The 22,193-nt window shown below is 37.5% G+C and overlaps 1 protein-coding gene across 2 annotated transcripts in view; it reads right to left on the bottom strand.

Moving 5' to 3' along the window:
* Window positions 1-606, bottom strand: part of LOC108602123 (acetylcholine receptor subunit alpha-like 1) — a 55,436-nt gene extending 54,830 nt beyond the window's left edge. The window contains exon 1 of one of the 2 annotated variants that reach the window (XM_017990150.2): window positions 95-606. The gene's annotated coding sequence lies outside the window, so the exon portion shown is untranslated. The remainder of the gene's footprint in view (window positions 1-94) is intronic. The other variant, XM_017990151.2, reaches the window with a different exon arrangement.
* Window positions 607-22,193: the final 21,587 nt, after the last annotated feature.

Below are 22,193 nucleotides of genomic sequence, written 5' to 3'. Positions count from 1 at the left end.
CAACATTTTGATTAAAATGTGGGCGCGCATGTTTATTTAATGACAGCTAAAATGTATAAAAATAATAATTAAAAAATACAATTGAGTCGCTTACCGACTTCAGCGTGAGGCGTGAGAGCTACAGAACCGGAAACGCAATGAAATTCGATACGCGACGACGACGACGACGACGGCGACGGCACAACACAAAACTGTGACTACGTGGCAGACGTAACGGCGACGGCGTTAACGGGCAACTAACTGAGATTAGTTGAGGCTCGAGTTTGAGTTTAAGACTGAGGCTGAGAGTTGATTTGGGCAGGCATTTGTTGCATACGCTACGTGTTTTTTTATTTATAACTTTTGTTGTTTAACTAAGCAGCACACATTGAAACGTATGTGTGTGTGTGTGTGTGCGTGTGTGTGTGCGTGTGTTTGTTATGTTTGCATAGACAGACACAAGTGTTGCTGCTTTGTTGTTGCTGCTGCTGTATACAGGGTGTTTGTGCGTTACAGGGTGCCACAGTCAGCACGCTTTGGAACTTTGTTTGTCGGCATCGCAGCGGCCGCAACAAATAACAATTAACAATTTGTTTGCTCATTTGCATGGCAATGCTGAGCACATTTTTTTTTTTTTTTACTTAAGCACTACACTCTCTTTCGCTCGCACGTACACACGTTCGCTCGTTCGCTCTCTCTTTTACTCTCACACAGGGGGCACAACAACAATTTGTTTGGCAGTACAATTGGCATGTAATGTGAATTTAAAAAACTGCTGCTGCTACTACTGGCTGCTGTTCCAATTTTATTTATAATTTATGCGCTTGGCTGCATTAATTTTTCATTTACTGCTTGCTCTACTGCTTTTTATTGTTTGGTTAACACAACGCAACGCGTTTTTACACGGCTCGGCTCGATGCGTACGTTTTCTTCAACCCGCGGGCTCTGAGGCAACTACTGGCTGGACGCTGCTGCAACGTTGAAAAATTTCCGCAGCCAGCGACTGAAGCGCTACACAAATTTTGCGCTGCCAGCGTCGCTGCTCGTTCTCTCTCTCTCGGCTGTGTGCGGATGCTGTGCGCAGTTTGTAGCGCGACAAAGCGACAAAGAGCGGCAGTGAGAACAGTCGCTCTTTATACTCTTTGAGTTTTAAGGCTTTATAATATGTTTAATAGCTGCTATAAGTTTAATTGGGAAGCAAAGTAAAATTTGCGCTTATAAGTATGCTATGATTTTTTAATTCAGCACAAGCGCTTAGTGCGAACTAATTTTAAATCAAATGTGCGCACTCTTAAGCGTCTAAGTTAAGCAAAAACTCTACACAGCTTCAAAAGGGCGTTTTACTTAACAAGCGCGCGCGCTCTCTCGCACTCTCTATGGCGCTCTCTGGCTGCTGCGCTCTTGTGTTGCTTCAGCTGCTGAGAAGAAAAAATTGTTTGCTCTGCTTTGCTCTGACGACAACTTTGTTCGCCCGCACAAAAAGTGCCTAGCTAATAATTTACATACAGGGCGTGGATTTTTGCTACCTCTGGGCGCACTTAAACGCGTTCGCTCTTATTTTTTGCTCTTTGTCAGTGTGCGTGTGTGTGTGTGTTGCTGTTGAAACAAAGAGGGCCAGGCCGGCCAGCAAAATATTAGGGTATATCTGCTTTTGGTGATGCCACAAAACTGTGCAGCATCACAGTGGGGGGTGGTGGTGGTGTTGTTGAGTGGGTGGTTGGTTCTGGCTACAATTGTTTGTTTATTTCTAAACATTGTTGTCCTTATTTTCGGCCAGGCCTTTGTTATCCTTTACTTGTGGGACCAGCGCGCCTTGTTTCATTATGCGTATGAATGAATTTTATTTGTAACTCAGCTATGTGTGCGTGTGTGTGTGTACATATGGGTGCAAATGAATTTGATGTAAATTGCAATTTCATGCGTATTTTCTTTTCGTTTTCACACACACACACACACAGACAGACAGCGGCACGTTCGGTTTTATCTGCTGCGCTCTTCAGTCTTTTTTAGTGTGCGGCATTCAGTGTGTCCTGGCGTCGTGTCCTGCTGTGCGTGTAATTGATAATGATCTCGATTGTGGTTTTGCTGCTGTTGTCGTTGCTCTTTTTTGTGTTTCGCTTTGTTTTTGCTTTGCCTGAGCGTCTTTGACAAAAAGCATAGCATACTTTACAGCCTGTTTATGTTGCATGCAACGTGCTATGCTGCTTCTTTTTTTATTGTTTTGAAATTCAAGCTGCGTAACTTTAGGTAAATTTGCCTTGGCATTTATTTATACGACTTTCGCATGTATGTGTGTGTCAGTGTGTGTGTGTGTGATGACTGCGTGACAATATTTACAATTGAAACATGTCCTAAGTTAACTTTATTTTATTTGTGCAACGTTCAATGGTTATGAAACATTTCTTAGCCTCTCAACTTGACTCTAAGCCAAAAGGGTTCACTTTGTAGCATTTCAAGCCGGACCGTGATTATGCCCAGCAGCTCAACTGAAGCTGAAGCTGTAGCCAACGAGCGCAAGCGTGCAATGAAAGTAAATGTAATAAATTACAGCGAGCGAGCCGCATAAACCTCAAGCTTTCATTTGATATTTAAAAGAGCCCTCAAATCAATTTCACTGTCATGGCAACACATGCGGACCAAATGCTGTTTATTTAACTTTATTTTTTCTTTATTTCGCGTGCTACAAATTCAATTTGCATGTCTAGTCAACCAATTGAAAATGCGTGGTAAAGCAAACACCCACACGCACCAAAGAGAGAGAGAGAGAGAGAGCGCGCGATAGCTAAGTGTATGCCTATCAAAATTCAAGCGCACACAACAAAAAAAAAAGCCAAAAATACTTACGAACGCAAATTTAATTAAAATGCACATATATTTCGCTTTGGCAAGTTTTACTTAAAGCTTTTCTAAATTGTGAAATAAATTTGTGCCACATGATTTGGCAATTGCTAAAGTTTAAAAACTGCACATTAAATAACAAAAAAATAGCTATGAATTTGAAATTCAGCTTGAAAGGCCAAATTATTTTTTTTATAGTATTAAATGTGTGCAAGAGATTTGTGAAAATTATTTTTTTATAAAGAAAATTGAGCAACTCGTGCAGCATTTTTTAGAATTATTTAATTCAATTGAGCTGCAGGCAAATGCCAAATTATTTCTCTATAAACAAAATACAGCAGAGAAAACTAATTGTTGAAATTTTGTATGCAGATTTTCAATTGGTTTGCAGCTATTATTAATCAATCAATCAAGTTAAAAATATAACTATGGCTTTAAATATATTTTCTAAGTATTTTCTCAAAATGTTCATAGTTATTTATTTTAAATAATTCTATTTCAGAGAGAGAAAATGAAAGCTTAGATCTAATAAATAAATTCTTTATGCTTAAATATTTGCCAGCGAAAAGTTTAACTATGGCTTAAGTAGCTTCCAGTCATTGCTCCGAAAATTTGTTGAGCAGTGTTATTTGCAGTTAAGTTGCAGACCTAAGTTAAGCACGTTATTTAATTTTCTAGTTGTTTTATGCAAGGGAGAATCGAAATTAAAGTAATGTTTTATATATATATTTCTAGCTTTTTATTTATTTAATTTTATTTAAAGGAAAAAAATCTATATGCTTGGAAATCAATTTATTAAAATTCAAGGCTGAGTTCTAGTTATAGTTTTATAGCTATTTATTTATTTAATTTTATTTGAAGGAAAATTTTCTATTTGTTTATAAATGAATTTTTTTTAATTCAAGGCTAAGTTCTAGTTTTAGTTGTATAGCTATTTATTTATTTAATTTTACTTAAGGGCAAAAAATGTATTTAGTTATAAATTCCTTTTTTATTATGATACAAGGCTGAGCTCTAGTTATAGTTTCATAGCTATTTATTTATTTAATTTTATTTCTAAGGCCAAATTTATACGTTAAGAAATGATTTTTTTTTAAATCAAAGCTGAGTTCTAATAAATTCTTTGTGCTTAAATGTTTGCCAGCGAAAGCTTTAACTTAAGTTAGCTTTTGTAGCTTCCGTTCATTGGCCCGAAATTTGTAGCGCAGTGTTATTTGTTGTTAATGACTTGAGTTAAGCACGTTAAGCGCACAATTGTTGTTTAGTATCCGCTGCGTATGCCACACTTGGCACACAAACTGTAATTAGCAGTAGAGCAATAGCCAAAGCAATGGCTAAAGCAATGGCAAGAGCTGCAGCTACTGCTACTAAAGGGGAATGTCATTTGTTAGGGCACACACACACGCACACACGTGAGAATATTGCAAGCAAATGCCAGACATCATGGTCAATGAATGGCTGCACATTTCGGCGCTTAAAAATTATGGCCACATGTGGGCAATGTGGGCAATGGCCAATGACCAGCGGCTAGCAAAAGCGAAACCCAAAGCGGACTCAGTTCTAAACTCGCTGCAAAGTGTAAGTTTATGGGGAACTGAACTGCAGGCAGCAAAGAGCAAGAGTAACTCACTGAGCGTTGTTGGGTGGGTTAATTTGTAGGCAAAACGCGTTTGTCGTTGAGCGCAATGACGCATCAGCAACACTCACACACACACACACACACACACATAGAGCGAGCAAGTGGGAGACGCCTTCAATACAAATATACAAAAGGGCGATGGCTAGCAACACCTTGGCTTGGCACTAGCTGTGGCAAGCGGGGCGTATGAGTAACAAGCGTAGCGCCCAAACATATTTCATTGTTCACTTTAAATGTTAAGCAGCCTCGACCATTGTGAGCTGCTGCCGCTGCTGCTTGTTGTTGTTGTTGTAGCAAGGAATTCTCTGCTTTCGTGCAAATGTTTTAATGCTTTGTCGCCGTAGTTGCAGCATCAGCAGCAGCAGTACTGCTCAGCTAGCTATTTTATAGCTTAGTGTAATTATTATTTATAAATATTTTAATTAAAAGGTTGCTATATATAGGCTGCTCAGCTTGAGCTGCAGTTTTAGCATTTATAATTGTTTTGCTTTTGATTAACAGTGTAGCACTTTTAGCTATTTATCAAGCTTATATTTGAAACTAAAATTTTATATTAATATTTATTTATAAGGCAATTGGCACTTAGCTATTTTACATTTACATTTGAATTAAATACTTTTAGTTTTAATATAATTAAAAGCTGTTGACCATTGGTACATGGTTGAGTTTTTAGTTGCTGCTCGACTTAAGCTGCAGTTTTAGCTTTTATGGAATAAGTAGCGCAGCACTTTTGACTATTTTAAAGCCTAAGCATGAAGTTCAAAGTGCTTAATTTTAATAAATTGAAAAGCTGTTCCAATGGTTCATCTGTTTATTTTTAATCGCTGTTCAGCTTGAGCTGCAGTTTTAACTTTTAAATTTGCTTTGCTTTGGATCAGCAGCTCAGGAGTCTTAGCTATTTTATAGTTTACATTTGAATTAAATACTTTTAGTTTAAATATAATTAATAGATGTCATTGGCATTGGTTGAGTTTTTAGTTGCTGCTCAATATGCGCTGCACTTTTAGCTATTTTCTAGCTTACACTTGAAGTCCAAAACATTTGAATATAATTAAAAGCTGTTGACCATTGTTGAGTTTTGTTGCATATGTTTATGTTTTTAGTTGCTGCTCAGCTTGAGCTGCACTTTTAGTCTTAATGGGATATTTTGCTTTTGATTAGCAGTGCAGCATTTTTAGTTAATTTATAGTTTACACTTAAAGTTCAATGTATTTAATTTTAATATAGTGAAAAGCTCTAAATCACTGAAGATTAGATAGGTGTTGATTTTTAGTCTTTAATCAGCTTAAACTTTTAGCTTTTATAGTTGTGAACGCAGCACAGCACTTTTAACTATTTAAAGCTTACACTTGAAGCTCAAATCATTTAATTTTAATATAATTAAAGGCTGTTGACCATTGGCACATGTTTGAGTTTTTAGTTGTTGCTCAGCTTGAGCTGCACTTTTAGCTTTTGTAGCTGTTTTGCTTATGAACAGCAACTCGTCACTTTTAGCTATTTTATAGTTTATACTCGCAGCTAAAGGTATTTAATTTAAATATAATTAAGCTATAGGCACTTAATTTTTTAACGCTGCACAACTTGCGCTGCATATTTCGCTTTATAGCTTAAGCTTGTGCTTAATTTGAATATAATTAAAAGCTGCGCCTATGGCTCATTTATTTATTTTGTATACACTGCACTTTTAGCTTTTTCTAGCTATGCTGCTCAGCTTCGCTGCTGGCCGCACCTGAGCGAGCGTTCAAAATTGTATGGCAATGGCTTTCTTTTGTATAATTTTCTTCTTGTGTTGTTGACTGTTGTTGTTTTTGTTGCTGCTACTTCTACTTATTATTGTTGTTGTGCTTGGAAATGCTGCACATGCCTGGGCGACCGCATGCCTGGGCTTAGAGGGACGCCGCAAACATTTTTGGGTCCTACTGCTTATGTGTGGCCCGCGTGCTGTGCTTTACCTTCTCGCTGGCCGAAAATTTATGGCTCGGCCTCCAAAATGTTGGCGCTGGCGCTGGCAGTCGCCAACGAATTCGTTTTGCTATTCGAGTACAGTAAAGTATTTTTTTGCATTAAGCAAAAATTTGTTGAAAATATTTCGCCTGCGCCTTGACCAAAAGCAGAGCAGGCAGCAATTAAGCAGACGAGCGTAGCTGCGTGTGTGTGTGTGTGTGAGTGGGCCGCATTAAGCGCTTCATTAAATATTTAAGTTTGACCTGAACTACCTTGTGTACAACGCTGCGTATGCGTACTAGCGCGCGCGCGCTCCCACTCATTGCCCCGTTGTAAGTTGTTTTCTTGCTTGTTGTAGTTTTTTTTTTGCTGTAGTTGATTCGCTTGTGGCCGTGGGTTGTGCCTTGTTGTTGTTGTAGCTTGTTGCAACTGCAGCTGCATCAAAAATAATGTTAAGTGTGGCCGCGAGCATGAAACTGACATCATTTTCAGTTTTCTTTTGCTGCTTCTGCTGCTGCTAGCAAAAGAGTTAAAATTCTAGTTATAGTTGCTTTTAATATCTGCTCAAGCTGCATACAACAAAAAAGTAAAGCTGCTGTTTTTTTTTATTATTTATTGCACAAGTTTAAAAACTGTTTAAAGTAGCGCCACAATGACTTTAGTTGGCTGCTAATGGAACTAAAGCGAGCTGAAGCTTTTGATGGGCGCAACTTGGACTGTGTACAGTGAACTTGCTTAGGAGTGCGCACTGTACTTGCTGCAATTATAACAAACAGTTTTAGACACAAGCGTTTCAAGCAATTTGCATATTAAAATGGCTACGTTGCGTATACGTTATGTGTGATTGCCAGTGTCAGTTGTCAGTTTTGTCTACATTTTACTTTGTGGCAGCCATAAAGCATAACCGCTGCAAATTAAAAAAAAAGACACACACACACGCACACACACACACACATACTAAGCATATTGCTTTGCTTTATGACGCCTTCGGTAGGACTTGGCATTGGGTAGAGCTAACATGTCTCATAATTTTACAAGTGGGCGGCGGCGCCTGAAGTTTAACCAGTTACACACACACACACACATGCATACAGCGCTTTGCTCATTTGTGCGGCACAGAGTTTTCGCTTTTTTGGGTCACATCCTTTGGGAGCAATGCGTCAAAATCAGTGTCAACGCGCAGCGTGCAGCAAGCAGCGCTCTCGCTTCAACTAACTTGGCTACAACTGTGTGCGCTCTCAATTTGAGACTGTGTGCGTGTTAAAAAATTAATTTCTGCTGCCATGCAAAAGGCGCATTACACAAGAGCTGCGCGCACTTGAAAGTCTGCAGGCACAGATTGGCTTAGTTTTGACACACACACACACAGGCAAACACACATACATGCAAAGCTGCTCGCTTTGTATATCAAGCTAGGCATGCAATAAATTTTGGAAGCGCGGCGCAATGTCATTACCTTGAATAGCTACAAAAGCTCGTTGCAGCTTAGACGCTGCCAGCTGCATATAGACATTATAGACGTATTTGGCAAGCGCTTATCGGCCCCCAAAAGTGGCAACTTTGGCTGCAAACGTCTTTTGCCGACATGACAAATATCACAGTTCGTTATGACGCGTATATTGGAGCTATGTGCAACATTTGCGCAGCTGCTAATGCTGATTAGCTTGGCTGTATGCGTGTGTTTGTGTGTGTGTGTGCAGTTAAATTTAATAGGCAGCGCAGCAGCTGGCGGCGCATTTTTCGTTGCATACTTAATGGCGTCAGCATAAGCGACGCGCTGCGCTGCGCTTCGAATTTAAGTGCAACAACAACAACTCGGCGACTGCTTCAAAACTTGCTTTATAGCTCGTCACTGACAACGTCGTTGATGACTTGAATAATAATCATAATAATAACAAGGACATGTCAGTGCAAGAACAAAAGCACACCTGGCAACACACACAGCGACGCACACACACACACGTGTGCACTTGTGTTTGTTTTTCGTGACGTACTGGCAGCTGAGCCGCCCCACGCGCTCAGCACTTGAAGTGTGTTTAAAGATAAAAATGCAGTTTATCCTCTTTTCAGCGCAACTAACTGTAAGCGCTGTAGCTGTGTGTGTGTGTGTGTGTATATGTGTGCACGCTTTTGGGTGCTTTGAGTGCTTTAGAAAGCATTTTTTTTCGCACGCTTGCAATGCTTTTTCGTCTACTTGTGCGCCTTACGATACGTTCTTCATATATATGTGAGTATTAGTGTGTATTAGTGTGACTGTGTGTGTGTGTGCTATCTACGCGCCAGACTTGTGCCTGAATACTTTTCAATAGCTCTTCAATAGTTTGCCGTCAACACTCGCTTTGGCATTGAGTGCAAGTTTTTTGCTTTTTGTTTTGTTTTGTACATTCAAAGGACACAGCAGCAGCAGCTAGAGTCGAGCTAAAGGAAAGGACGCTGCCATAGCGACAACAATTTGTCAAGTTTCTAATTATATTCAACATGAGTGCCAAGCTGAGTTTCCTTTTCTCTCACTCTCTGTGTGTGTGTGTGTGGGCAACGATTTGTGTGCCATTTAAATAGAAATTTAAAATAGTTATTTAGTGAGAGCTGCTTGTAAATAGCACAACGTCTTGTATAAATTTGCGCTTAAAGCGGCGGCTCACATATGTGGCTCAGTTGTAACGCTCATGGCCAAGCAGCGCAGCCGACATGTAAACAATCTGCTGGCGCCAATACACAACAAATTTTCGCTTGATAAACTCAAGCGGCATGGGGGGGAGGGCAACTAGATAACCTTGCTCAGCAAATTTTATTTGCGCTTTTCATACAATTTATGACACACAAAACAAGCAGCAAGCAGCGCAGCCAAGCAGCTAATTTGTTCAAAAAAATATAAATCAGTAGGTAGTGATTGAATTTTCGGCAGTCAAATGAATTGTAAACTCAACTCTGACTTGCTGAAATTAACTGCGCATTTGATTTTTTTTTTTTGTAAATTTCTTCTTATGCTTTGATAATTTTGTTTATGTGCGCACTGGCATAAAATTATATGAAATATAAATAGCAAAAGTTTACAGCTAAAGCGCTCATGAATTTCATATTAGTCAAAAGTTGCCCAGTCCGCAGCGCAGAGATTGATGCCACACGCAATTTACACAATCAAAATTAATAATTAATATATAAACTGTGAGAGCGACTCACACAGCCCACAATTAGCCAGGCCAAGCTACAAAGTCTAGGCGCACGAGTTTGGCTCTCTTGGCTTAGCAGCAATTGGCCTTCATTTGTGAATGAGCAAATAAGTGAGCTAACTGTAATTTGGGCTAGTAATCATTAATAATTTATGGCCAGTCAAAGGCTTAAGCAATCGCCCAGCTGTGTGTTCGCTTCACCCTTCACACCGAGTGGCACTTTGACTGTCGGACCACTTGACGTTTTTGTAAAAGGCAAAAATTTTAAATAGCACAAATACTCATAATTCATTGTTTTGTTGTTGTTGGCGCACAAACAATGAACTCTGCTTGGCCTTTAAGTGTGGCGCAGACTACAACGAAATATTTTTTAGCTTGCAAAACAATTTGTTTATATTTTATAGTAGAAACTAGGCAAGGGTAATGCGCGCTTCATGGTAATTGTAAGGACATTGTAAGGAGTACAAATATTAAGTCTATACAGCAGCAGTTAAGCTGCTTGGCTTGTGTATTAGCTTAGCTTTCTATTTATTTAATAAAACGTGTAGCGGCCTCAGTCTTTGATGTTTGAAAGTCTTACAAGCAGTGTAGCTATTTGAAACTGCTATACAGTCAATATTAAAGTTTATACTTGAACGTTAATATAAAGTCAAGTCTATTCAAAGCTAAAATAGTTATATTATATTGTCTATATTAAGTGCAGACCCTAGTCAGCTGTTCTACTAAGCTTAAGACATAAGATCGTCGCATATATTAAATTGCAGCAATCACTAAAAATTGCGCATACGCTGCGTTGTCAAAGCTGCTGTTTCTTATTTTGCTTCATATGTGAACTGCTGTGTTTAATTGTATAGTCAGCTAGCCTACTAAACGTATGAATTTACAAAAATTGCGCATACGTTGCTTAGTCCAATATATTTATTTTATTTTCCATTATTTGTGAATTCAACTCTAATATTCAACTGGCCTACTACACTGACGACCTAAGATCGCCGCAAGTAATTTCATTCATTTCAATCTCTAGTCTAGTCCAAAGAACGTACTGTATTTTATTTTCAATTAGCTGTGAACTCCTGTGTTAAGTTGGTTAGTCAACTGGCCTTTCCACAAGTATATAAATATATAAGTATATAAATCGCGCATACGCTGCGTAGTCTAGATATATATTTTATTTTACATTAGAAGTGAACTTATGCGTGTAGTTGGTTAGTCAATTGGCCTACTGAGCGTCATAAGATAGCTGCACGTAAATGTTCCTAGGAATTGCTAAAAATTATTTATTTATTCTATTTTACATTAGATGTTAGTTCAATTCAACTATTCAATTGGCCTACTACACTTACAACTTATGTCTGATGATGGCCGCAAGTAAATTCATTCATTTCAATATCTAAAAATTGCGCATACGCCATGCTACTGTATTTTATTCTCTATTAAATGTGAACTTCTGTGGCTAGTTGGTTAATCAGTTGGCCTACAAAATTTACGACATAAGATCGCAATTCTAGCAATGTCTAAAAATTGCGTATACGCACCTAAGTGCAAGCTGCTGTATTTTGTTATCTATTAAGGATAAGTGAACTTGTGTGTGTAGTTAGCTTGTCAGCTGGCCTATTACACTTACGCCTCAAATAAACATTTCTATGAATTTCTGGCAATAAGCTACCTTAAAAACGCGCATACGCTGCGTAGTCCCCATCGCTGTATTTTATTCTACATTATATTGAAACTTCTGTGGCTGGTCAGTTGGCCTACTACACTTACGCTTAATATCGCCGTTAGTAGCAATGCCTAAAAATCGCGCATACGCTACGTAGGTGCGCGTTATTGTATTTTATGCTTCATTATGTGTAAACTAGCGGTGTGTAGAACTTTGCTTTTGGAACAGTTATCATGCCATGTGGCACATTATTAGTGGCAAGTGATTAAATTGACAGCAAATGTGTGTGTGCGATTGTGTGTGTGTGTGTTGGTTAATATGTCTGTTTTGTTTATTTGTTGTTCCGGCTGCTGCTGCTGCTGCTGCTTTTGGTTGTTGGCTGAACCTCGCATTACTCACGTACGCCTACATTGCAGTGAGTGGTACGTGCTAATGCTCGCATATTGATAGAAATGCTGTAAATATGCTGTCAACAGCAACATGACTGCGAGCCATGTGTGTGTGTGTGTAGCTGATGATTTTTGTGGGCTGCGCCTGGCTCTGCCTTTAAGGCAGACTTAGGTTGCCAACGCGAAATTTAATATGGCAGCTTAGGCTGATTTTGTCCCCAGGGGCGTCGCTTTAAGTTGCAAAATTCAGCACACGAAACTGTTTAATTTAATATAATTAATTACTTATATAATACAGTTGGGCTCAAGCGAAGCTTTAAACGCAAAATTGTATGAATACCTCGCTTTGTTTTGCTGCTGCTCATTTCATTTTTTAAGCTTCTTTGAAATCTTATCAGCACAGCCCAATAAGCATCACTTTCCACAGTTCCACGCTGGCTTTGGCGACAAAACTTTGTTGCACATATTTCTTTTTTTATTTGCCGCTGCCGCTGCTGCTTCCAAGAATTTTGCTTTATTATAAAAATGCGTGGAGTATATTGAAAGCAAACGCAAAGAAAAATGAAAATGCCACCCCCAGACTGCGACTCCAACTCCACTCTCTGTTGCTGTTGCTGTTGTTGGTTGGTCCAGGATGCGTCGCGTACCTGTCGCTGACTGATGACAACAGCTTGGCTGCCTGCTAATCGAAAACGTGTTTAAGTAGCTACCGCCAGCATTTAATAAAATGTTGCCTTAGATGTAAACAATGTTTAAAGCAGCAGCAGCAGCAACAAGCGCGTCTGGCAGCAATGACAAGGCAAATGAGCGAGACTTGAGCTTGTTCGACAGCCCAAGTCATTTGCTTGTCACTCTTATACACCAAAATCAAAAAATGAGTTTGCTCAACTAGTTGCAAGCCCATTTCAATTGATCGGCACATCAAAACGAAGTCACATGAACTTTGTAGACAGACGTCAATGTAAGTTTCCTTTATAAATTGATTAAACATTATTGCGCCTAAGCATTTTAATATTATTGGTAAGCTTTGCTCTTTTCGTAAATTAAACTTGGATAATCCAAAAATACACAAAAGTGCAAAAATATATATTAGAAATATTTCGCATTTAATTGTTTGCCATATTTATGAAGCTTACAAATCAAAAGAGACAACTTTTTGATCTGCCAACTGCATTTGGCTAAGTAAACGCTTTATATAGAGATGTATATATTTTTTGAGCTACATAACGAAACTATCGGCTCTCGCTTTTTATTGAAATTGAGATTTGAAAGCAAAGTTGCTCTATAGTTAGTCACTTATTATCTCCTTAAATATTATAATAATATTCGCTCTAGTTGTAAAGATACAACGAATCAAATTCTTGATTTACAACCAGCAATAAATCAGAATTTACGCTCTCCTGTGTCTGTATCATTTCTATTAGGTTTTGAGCTACATATCCACTCCACTTTTTGTTAAAGGAAATTTTATTTATAATTAGCTAACTACTATATAGGGTAGGCTAATTCAGATTAACTACCAAATTAAATATTTTGTATCAAAACAGTGATTAATTTTTAACTAAAACTATTTTATAGCAGCGAAGCTGTAGCTTATGTTTAAGGTTTAGCCTTTTTAATTTATATTGTATTGTATTTATATTTATATAAGTCAAGAGAGTTTTGAGGGCTTAACATATTTTATTCGCTTTGATTGGACCAACGATCTGCAGCAGCTGCTTAGATTTATTTCTACAACTCACGCTACTCTAAGCTTAACTATTTTAGAGCATTTGCAAATTATAAACGTAGTAAATAGTAAATATTGGATATAAATTTTTCAGCTTGCATATATTATAGACAAGTGTAGATTTGTATAATCAATAACGATATTCAATGTGAATAATGTTGACTGCATTGATCAACGAGCTTCAGCAGCCTGCTCCAATTTTTTGCTATCACTCTCTTCTACTCTAAGCTTAGCTTTCTAAGAGCATTTGCAAATTATAAACGAAGGAATTACTATTCCGATATATTTACTAATACATATAGCACATCATTCGAAAAGAGGGATTGAATAGAAGTTTTTGAACTTGCATAAATTATAGAGAAGTGAAGATTCATTAGTTAAACGATTCTGCAGCAGCCTACTCAATTTGATTGCTATAACTCTCTGCGACTCTTAACTTAACACTGTTAGAGTATACGCAATTCGCTGTGAGTGTTTCGCTGCTTTGTTTTTTAAGCTATTTACGCAAAACGTGTGGAGTTGGCTGCGCAGCTTCATTTTGTTGTCATTGTCGCATGCCGCTTCAAGTTTTGCACGTGCGGTTGCTTTGAGGCTTGGCCTCTCGCACTCGCTCTCACTGTGTGTGTGTGTGTGTGTGATAAACATTCTTATCCTTGTCAGTGTATGCTGCTATGTAGTCAGCGGCAGCAGGCTGTGCTTGGGCTGGGCTGGGCTGAAGTATGCACGAGCTTAGTGTCTAACAAATGTGCGCCGTGTGACAACGAGAACGACAACGACAACGACTTGGCTGGGAGGTGCCACCTGCGGTCGCATGCCACATGCATGCGCTGCTCACTCTCTTTCGCTCTCTCTGTGTGTGTGTGTGTGTGTAAACGGAATGAACGGTAATCCGTCGTGTTTTGAATAACAAAATTGTCTGAACGAGATTGTTGTACAGTGGAATTTTAGTCAGGCAGCTAACAAACCGCAAGCCATGTCAAATGGCAGAGGTAGAAACAACAAGGCGCAGTGCCACGCCCATGTATACATGTGTGTGTGTGGAGTTTTGTTTTTAAAACACTCAAAGGATAAAGGCTAAACAGTCCAAGTTGAGTGCACGCACATTCTTGTTGGGGTTTGTCAATAAAAATAAAGAGCGCTGCCTGCTTTTAGGCGCTGTCTCATTGCGTGACAATCGTCACCTGCACACACACACACACACACTCACGCATATACATATAGCAGCCCATTATGCAATAGCACTGCCTGCATTTAGCTCTAAGCTCTACAGAAATTCAAGTCTAGCTGCTTTTATTTTGCAGCTTAATTGGCCCGAGTTGAAGCCAAATCCGCTGGCTTAGTTGATGAGGGTTAATTTGCCAAAAGCTTTCTCAAAATACAACAGCAATGCCAATTAACTTAAAGTCTGCTGACGCGAAGCTGAAGCGACGCGACGCGCCACGCTGCGTATTATAAATTTAAATTTCAAAAGGCAAACAAACGCAGCAGCGCCGACTACAAATGCGAACCAAGTCCAAGTCCAGGACAGTGTCAAGTTGTTTATCGGGCGGCTTGCAGCTTGGCTGCTAAATTAAGAAAAAGTATTGGGGAGCAACTAGCCTCAGCTCGCTCTCTCTCACTCTCTCTCTCGCTCTACCTATATTTGTCGAGTTGCTGTTGACAGCATTTGCACTTTATCCTTGTCACTTTGTTATCGTTTGTGCTGTTGTGCCATTTTTCGCTTGCGCCCAAGTTTTCTCTCTGTGTGTGTGTGTGTGAGGTGCGTAACTTTTGAGAAATTGCGGCACAAAAGTCAACGTGTAACGAGAAAATAATAAATGTCATTAATACAAGCGCATGCTCAACAACAATGTGAGTGCCCCAGTGTCGTCAGGATGTTGCCACTTGAAACGAATGAAGTATGAAATTGAAAACCACACCAGGACCGAGCGTAGCAAGTTTAAAAAATGAAGCGCAACATCAAATGGTCAATCAAATGGCAGCTAGAGACAGCAACAGGTGACAAAGTCATTGGCTTAGTTAGTTAATTAATGCGCTTTAGTTTATTAAACAAATGTTGCCACATCAGTTACAGCAAAAGGTTGCAAACTTTGCAACTCAAAGATAAATGCGACTGGCACTTTAAATTGTTGTTAAATTAATAAGCATTCAATATTTATTAATACAATTAATTGCACACGCATTAAGCGCAGCTTAATATTTAATGTGCTTTTAAATTAAATTAATATGCGTCAGCTATGCATTAAATATATATATGGCTTAAGTGTTAATTAATTTGTAAACATTTTGAGCAGCGTTGTATTGAACTTGTTTATAAATTAAATTCATAGTGAACTAAATTTTTGGTATGAGTTTTATGCAATTTTTATTAATAAATGCAAGGCATGAGCAGCTTAAAGTATTAACTTATCTACAATTGTTTTAATTAATATTTTTATTGCACTTTTAAATGTTTAAAATATATATATGGCTTAAGTGTTAATTAATTAGTAAACATTTTGAGCAGCTTATAAATTTCATTTATATTTAAAAGGCATGCACTAAATTTTTTGTATGAGTTTTATGCAATTTTTATTAACAAATAAAAGCATTGAGCAGCTTAAAGTATTAACTTAACTACAATTGTCTTTATTAATATATTTAATGTGCTTTAGTTTTAATTAATTAGTAGCTTAATGGATTAAGCAATGCATTGAACCTGATTATAAATTAAATTTATAGCTAAGAGGCATGAACTATAATTTTAGTTTGAGTTTTATACAATTTTTATTATTAAATAAAAGCATTGAGCAGCTTAAATTATTAACTTGACTACAATTGTTTTAATTAATATTTTATGTATTTAAAATATATATTTGGCTTCAGTGCTAATTAATTAGTAAACATTTTGAGCAGCTTAATGTATAAAGCAATGCATTGAACTTGTTTATAAATCGAATTTATATTTGAGTCTGAGTTTTATGCTTTGCCAGCTTTGAGCAGCTTAAAGACTTAACTTGACCACTACAATTTTAAGCCAGCTGTCTATACATATTAATACATTTTAGTGTATTAGCTAATTGCTATGCACAAATGTTTTCATTTATTAATAATCAGCTGCATTTAGTCTTTGTGGCTTTGCATTGTGGAATTTTCTTAGCTATCTACATTTCACACTTTAATAAATTTAGCCACACACACACGTTAAGCATTAAAGCTGATTAATATGCTGTCTGGCTAGCCATTGTGTGTTAGCCATTTCCGTTTCTTGGCCAAGACAATTGCAACATGTTGAACAAAATTAGTAAAGACATTTGCAATTTGTGGGCTTGTTTATATTACTGACACTAATTAAGGTGCTTTGACATATTTGCGCAGACAATAGATAAACATAAATCTAAGCTCTGATATGCGCTTGGAATTTTGCATATGTGTGTGCACAAGCAAATTCAATAAAGTTGCTTCGCATTGTTTGTCCACCAGGCAGCTCAAGTGCTTGGCACAGACCAAACAAAGTGGCCATTGCATTGAGCCAAGGCGCATACAAATCAACTGCACTAACAACAACAACAACAACAAGAGGAAGAAGAAGAACAACAAGAGCATAAAGCAGAGTCACAGTCACATCAGCGCGTCTCATTGGGGGATTGTGCTCTGCTGGCGCAAAGTAAACTAAGATGCCAGGCTCGATGTCAGCAGAGAGGGCAGCAGCGCATTCAGTCAGTCTCAGCGCCAGCGACAGCGACAGAATAAGAAGAAGAAAAAAAGTGCAGCAGTATAAACTTTGCCTTTTTTTGTTGCCTGCCCTGACAGTTTACTTTGCAATTTAACTAGATTTTTGGGCATACAAATAATCAGTGCAGTTATTTGTTTAAAAAATCAAAGACAATGGCAGTAAATTATGCACAGAAATTTTAAATTAAAAGCAACACTTTTATATTATAAGCTTAAGCATTAAAATTGTGGCATTAACTAACTGCAGCTTAAGCTAAAACTAAAGCGTCACTTTCTATTTTATGACTCTCTTACTGTAGCGTCACTTTTTCGCATATGACTCTCTAACTGTAGCATCACTTTGTTGCACAAGCTTCAGCTAAAGGTGAAGCGTCCCTTTTTTTATTATGTAACTGTAGCATAACTTTTTTGGACAAACTTAAGCTTCATTTAAAATTGAAGCGTCGCTTTTTATTATGCGATTGTCTAGCTATAGCGTCACTTTATTATCATATGAGTCTCTAACTGTAGCATCACTTTATTCCACAAACTTCAGGTTAAGCTAAATTTTTTTTTATTATGTGACTCTCCAACTGAATCGTTACTTTTTATTATATGACTCTCTAACTGAAGCGTCATTTTTTTGCTCAAAATGCAGTTTAAGCTAAAACTGAAGCGTTACTTTATTATCATATGACTTTCTAAGTTAGAGATGTACCATCACTTTATTAGCATGTGCCTCTCTAACTGTAGCGTCACTTAATTATCATACGACTTTCTAACTGTAGCGTCACTTTTTACTTTTAACTTAATTTAAAATTGAAGCATCGCTTTATATTATGTGACTTTCTAACTGTAGCGTCACTTTCAATTGTATGTTTCTCTAACTGTAGCATCACTTTTTAACGTAGCTTTCACTTTATTAACATATGTCCCTCAAACTGTATTAACACTTTGCTGTTGCACAAACTTCAGCGACTCTTTAGCTTAGTGTATAAACATTGTCGTTGCATTGTTTGCACTTGTTTTTGTTTCTGTTGTTGTTGCTGCTGTTGTTTAAAGACAAGTTTTTGGCCGCTGATCGTGCATTGGCCTTTTGGCTGGCTGTGTCCTGCGCTTTGTTGTGCTCAGCGCTTTCACGTATAAGGGGAGGGACTATGGAAGCAGCAAGAAAAGCGAAAAATGGAGCACATAGCACTTGCCGCAGCAGCAGCAGCAGCAGCGTCCATTGTCTGCTGTTCCTTTAGTTTGTTGTATTTTTCATTTGTTTGGCTGCAGCAGCAAAATGCAAATGAGCGCAGCAGCCCCACATAAACAAAAAAAAAAACAATAACAATAACTAAAAAGTTGTTACAAAAGCAACTTAAATATGAACTTTAAGCCAAGCGAGAGAGCGTCGAGTAAATTTAAGTTGCATTTGTTATATTTTATTTACTAAGCCTCAAATGTTATTTGCAGTCATTGAAATTGAAACAAATATGTGCGTGTGTGTGTGCGTTAGTGTGTGTGTATGAACTCGTAAAAAATAAAGTAAAGCAGCAAGTGAAGCCTAAAGCCATTTGTGTAGCCCTTTTGTGTAGATAGCCAAGAAGAAGGCGCAAGCCAAACACGCAAACTTGCCTTTGCCTCATCATGCCAACATTAATGTGCAGCTTTGAGTGTGTGTGTCTCTGTGTGTGTGTGTGTGTGTGTGTGTTAAAGTTATAGTAAAAGCGAGACGCACGTATTTTAATATGTGCCCCCAAAGCAGAAGAAAAATCGCACGTACGTGACTTCATTTGCTGCTGTCCCATTGTTGTTGCCCAATAAGCCGAAAGCCGAAAGGCACAGGCGTTGTCTTAAGCCAAAAACAGAGTTGCCAACACTAGGCAGGGTTGCCATGGCTGAGCCTAGCTAACTATTTTAATAATTGCAAATTAAAAGCGTTGCGGCTAATTGAATTCGAAACCCCACACACCGCACACCGCACACCTGGCGTATGCGTAATGGCAAATCAATAGCACAGCTATCTGTGTGCATGTGTGTGTGTGTGTTTTAGTGTGTGTGCGTGCAAGCGACACATGTTTTAATTAATAAATGCCATTGTTAAATCGCCAGTCATTAGTGCAGACTGCGGCAAACTTGAAAAATAACTCACCATAAGTTAAGAGCCTTGAGCCTTGGCCAATACTAACCTGTTAGGCAGCAAATTGGGCTCATTATGCGGCGCATATATTTATCTAACAATAACGCAAGTTGGCTAATGCTGATGATGATGATGCGCACGCACTGAAAAACCAAATCAAATGCTAACGCATGGCTGAGTCAAATTGAGATGGCAGACTATGCACATATGTGTGTATGTGTGTGTGTGTGTGTGTCCAATGAATCGTGCATTTGAGCCTGCAGCAGCTAAACAACTGTAAATTGTCTCAACTAATTTCTAAGCTCGAGTCTGTTGTTCGCTTTTGTTGCTTTTGTTTCTTTGCTTCAGCCACATTTTGTGGGTTTTTAGCGCTGGCGCTCAATGCTCAGTCAGTGCTCATTAGGGTGCCACAAATCAAGCCATGTATTTATTTTTATTTATTAAGCGCAGCTGTGGCGCCTCACATATAAAAGTGGCAAGCAGCCAAGCCCGGCCAAGCGAAGCTGCATGTGGGTCATAAATAAATTGCCAGCGATTTGGCTCAAAGTTAAAGCGCGCACATATTTATTTACTTAATTGTTGCTTAAACATTAAGTTTTAATCCACTTTTTGTTGCAATCAAGCTCAACCGCATTTAAAATCCGCACAGACAAACAGTTGATTGAATATTTGCGCAATGCAATCAATGAAATGTCTGGAATTTCAATTTCAATTGACGAGCGACAAGCGTCAGTCGCATGTTGACGCCAAAGTTTTCAACTCTAAAGCCACAAAAATATTAATAAAACGCAGCGTGAAATTATAGCAAACGCTAAAAAAAAAAGTTGATTGCGCAGCTGTTTATAAATATTAATTAATTTATATAACTAATTAAGGCTGGCTGAAATTGAATTTATTTATATGCTTAATTAATGTAGCTATGTTTACAAAAGTTGCTTAAATTAAATTTAAATAAGTAGCTAAAATTAAATTAAATTTAAATGTAAGCAAAAGCACAAATTAGATTGAAATAAGTAAAAAAAAATTACAATCAAAACTGCCTTAAAGTTAATTATTAATATTAATTAAAGCAGCATATAATATTCATTAAAATAAATATTGCAAATAATATTAAATCTAAGAGTAAGTTAAATGTGAAGAGAAATTTTAAGCCCAAAGGTTGCTAAACAGGCTCAATATTTATAGCAAAGATTGGGAAAAGCCAAATCAGTTGTAGCTTAGGGTAAGTTAAAGTTAAGTTAGAAATAAACTAAGTATTTTAAATAATATTAAATCTAAGACTAAAATAAGCAGAGAATATTTAAGCTTCAAGGTTGTTAGACAGGCGAAGATTGGGAAAAGCCAAATCAGTTGTGGCTTAGTGTAAGTTATTAATATTAGTCAAATTTAAGTTAGAAATAAACTAAGTATTTCCAATATTATTAAATCTAAGAGAAGTTAAATATGAAGAGAGTTTTTAAGCTTAAAGAAGTGTTGAGTCTAACAAATTCTCTGTTAATTCTCTGCTTATTTATTATTTATTGCAAGGACTGGAGCAGCCTCAATCAGAATTGTATTAGTGCTAGTTATTAATAGTAGTTAAAGTTAAGTTAAACATTATTATTATAATTAAAGTTCTATTATGCCTTCCACTGGCAGCTGAGCTAAAGTTCCTTGTTCAGGCCTATTAAGTGCAGCAATTCCCTCTCCTCAAGTTGCTCATCTTATTAGTATAGAGGCTACAAGTCCCCAACTGACTGAGTCTTACTCTTACACTACTCCAGCATCTGTCTCGTCGTGCTCTAAGCAGAGTCTGAATATTGCATACATGACTCAAAAATAAATGCATACATAAACTTCGTTCAATTCTAATTTGATTTGCATAATTCGTACGCTTTCTAGTTTGGCATGCAAGCTTTATTATTATACTTCATATAAGTTCAGCTTTAAATAAACTGCAAGCTGCAGCATTATAAACAAAATTATTCTATAGTAAAATATGATTCTATTTTAATTCATAGATGCAAACCTAACTAAGCTGCAAGTTAAAGCCTTTCAATGTTTACAAAATTATAAAACAATTCTTATTATTATTAAGAATTCTATAGCCAAGCTATGATTTTATTTTTATACATAGCCCAACTAAGCTGCAAGCTGCAGCATTTCATTGTCTACAAACTTATAAGCAATTTATTCTATATTCAGCCTATGATTTCAATTTAATTCACATTAACAGCATTCAGCTTGCCTTTCATTGCTTACAAACCTATAAACTTATTTTTATTATGATTAAGAATTCTATAGTCAATCTATCAATCATAGCCTAACTAAGCTGCAAGTAAAACCATTTCGTTGTTTACAAACTTATACAACAATTCTTATTATTATTAAGCATACAATATACAATCTATGATTATATTTTTATATATAGCCTAACTTAGCTGCAAGCTGCAGCATTAGCATTCTACAATTTTATTTTATTTTCCTTTCACAGCCTGTAAATTGCAGCTCTGCATTGTAAACAAACAAAATGTTAAAGTTTATGGCACTGCGCTCTAATAATTAAACAATTGAAATTGCCAAACGGCTTTGGCTACATTGGTTAGCTAAGCTTATCGCACTGCCTTCAATTAGTAATTCATGCAAAATGTTCGCAGGCTTCAGCTCGCTTCCAATTTTTTGCTGCTGCCTTTTGTGGCGTTGATACAAGTTCAAAGCGCAATTGCCAAAGCAACACAAGACAGTCTTGCTGCCTGTCTATGTATGTGTGTCTCTGTGTGTGTGTAAGCTTATCAGTGCGCTCTCAGCGTAGTTGTTCAAAGTTAGCTGGCGTAATGTGTGTGCGCCATTGTTTGTTATGTAGTCGCTTTGTTTGGGTCGGAGACTGCTCAGCGCGATGACATTTACCAGATATAAAGCTCAAAGTATACATACAGTTAACTACACAGACACACACACATACATGTACACACATAGGGGCAGCACACAAAAAAGTTTCTGGCGCTTTATATATTTTTTTGCTACGACTACTGCTGCTGCTTCTTTTTT

This window comes from Drosophila busckii, chromosome 3R (assembly GCF_011750605.1).
Source record: "Drosophila busckii strain San Diego stock center, stock number 13000-0081.31 chromosome 3R, ASM1175060v1, whole genome shotgun sequence".
Taxonomy (NCBI): Eukaryota; Metazoa; Arthropoda; class Insecta; order Diptera; family Drosophilidae; genus Drosophila; species Drosophila busckii.
Note: the sequence above shows the minus strand (reverse complement) of the source record. Positions and strands in the feature narration are given on the sequence as shown.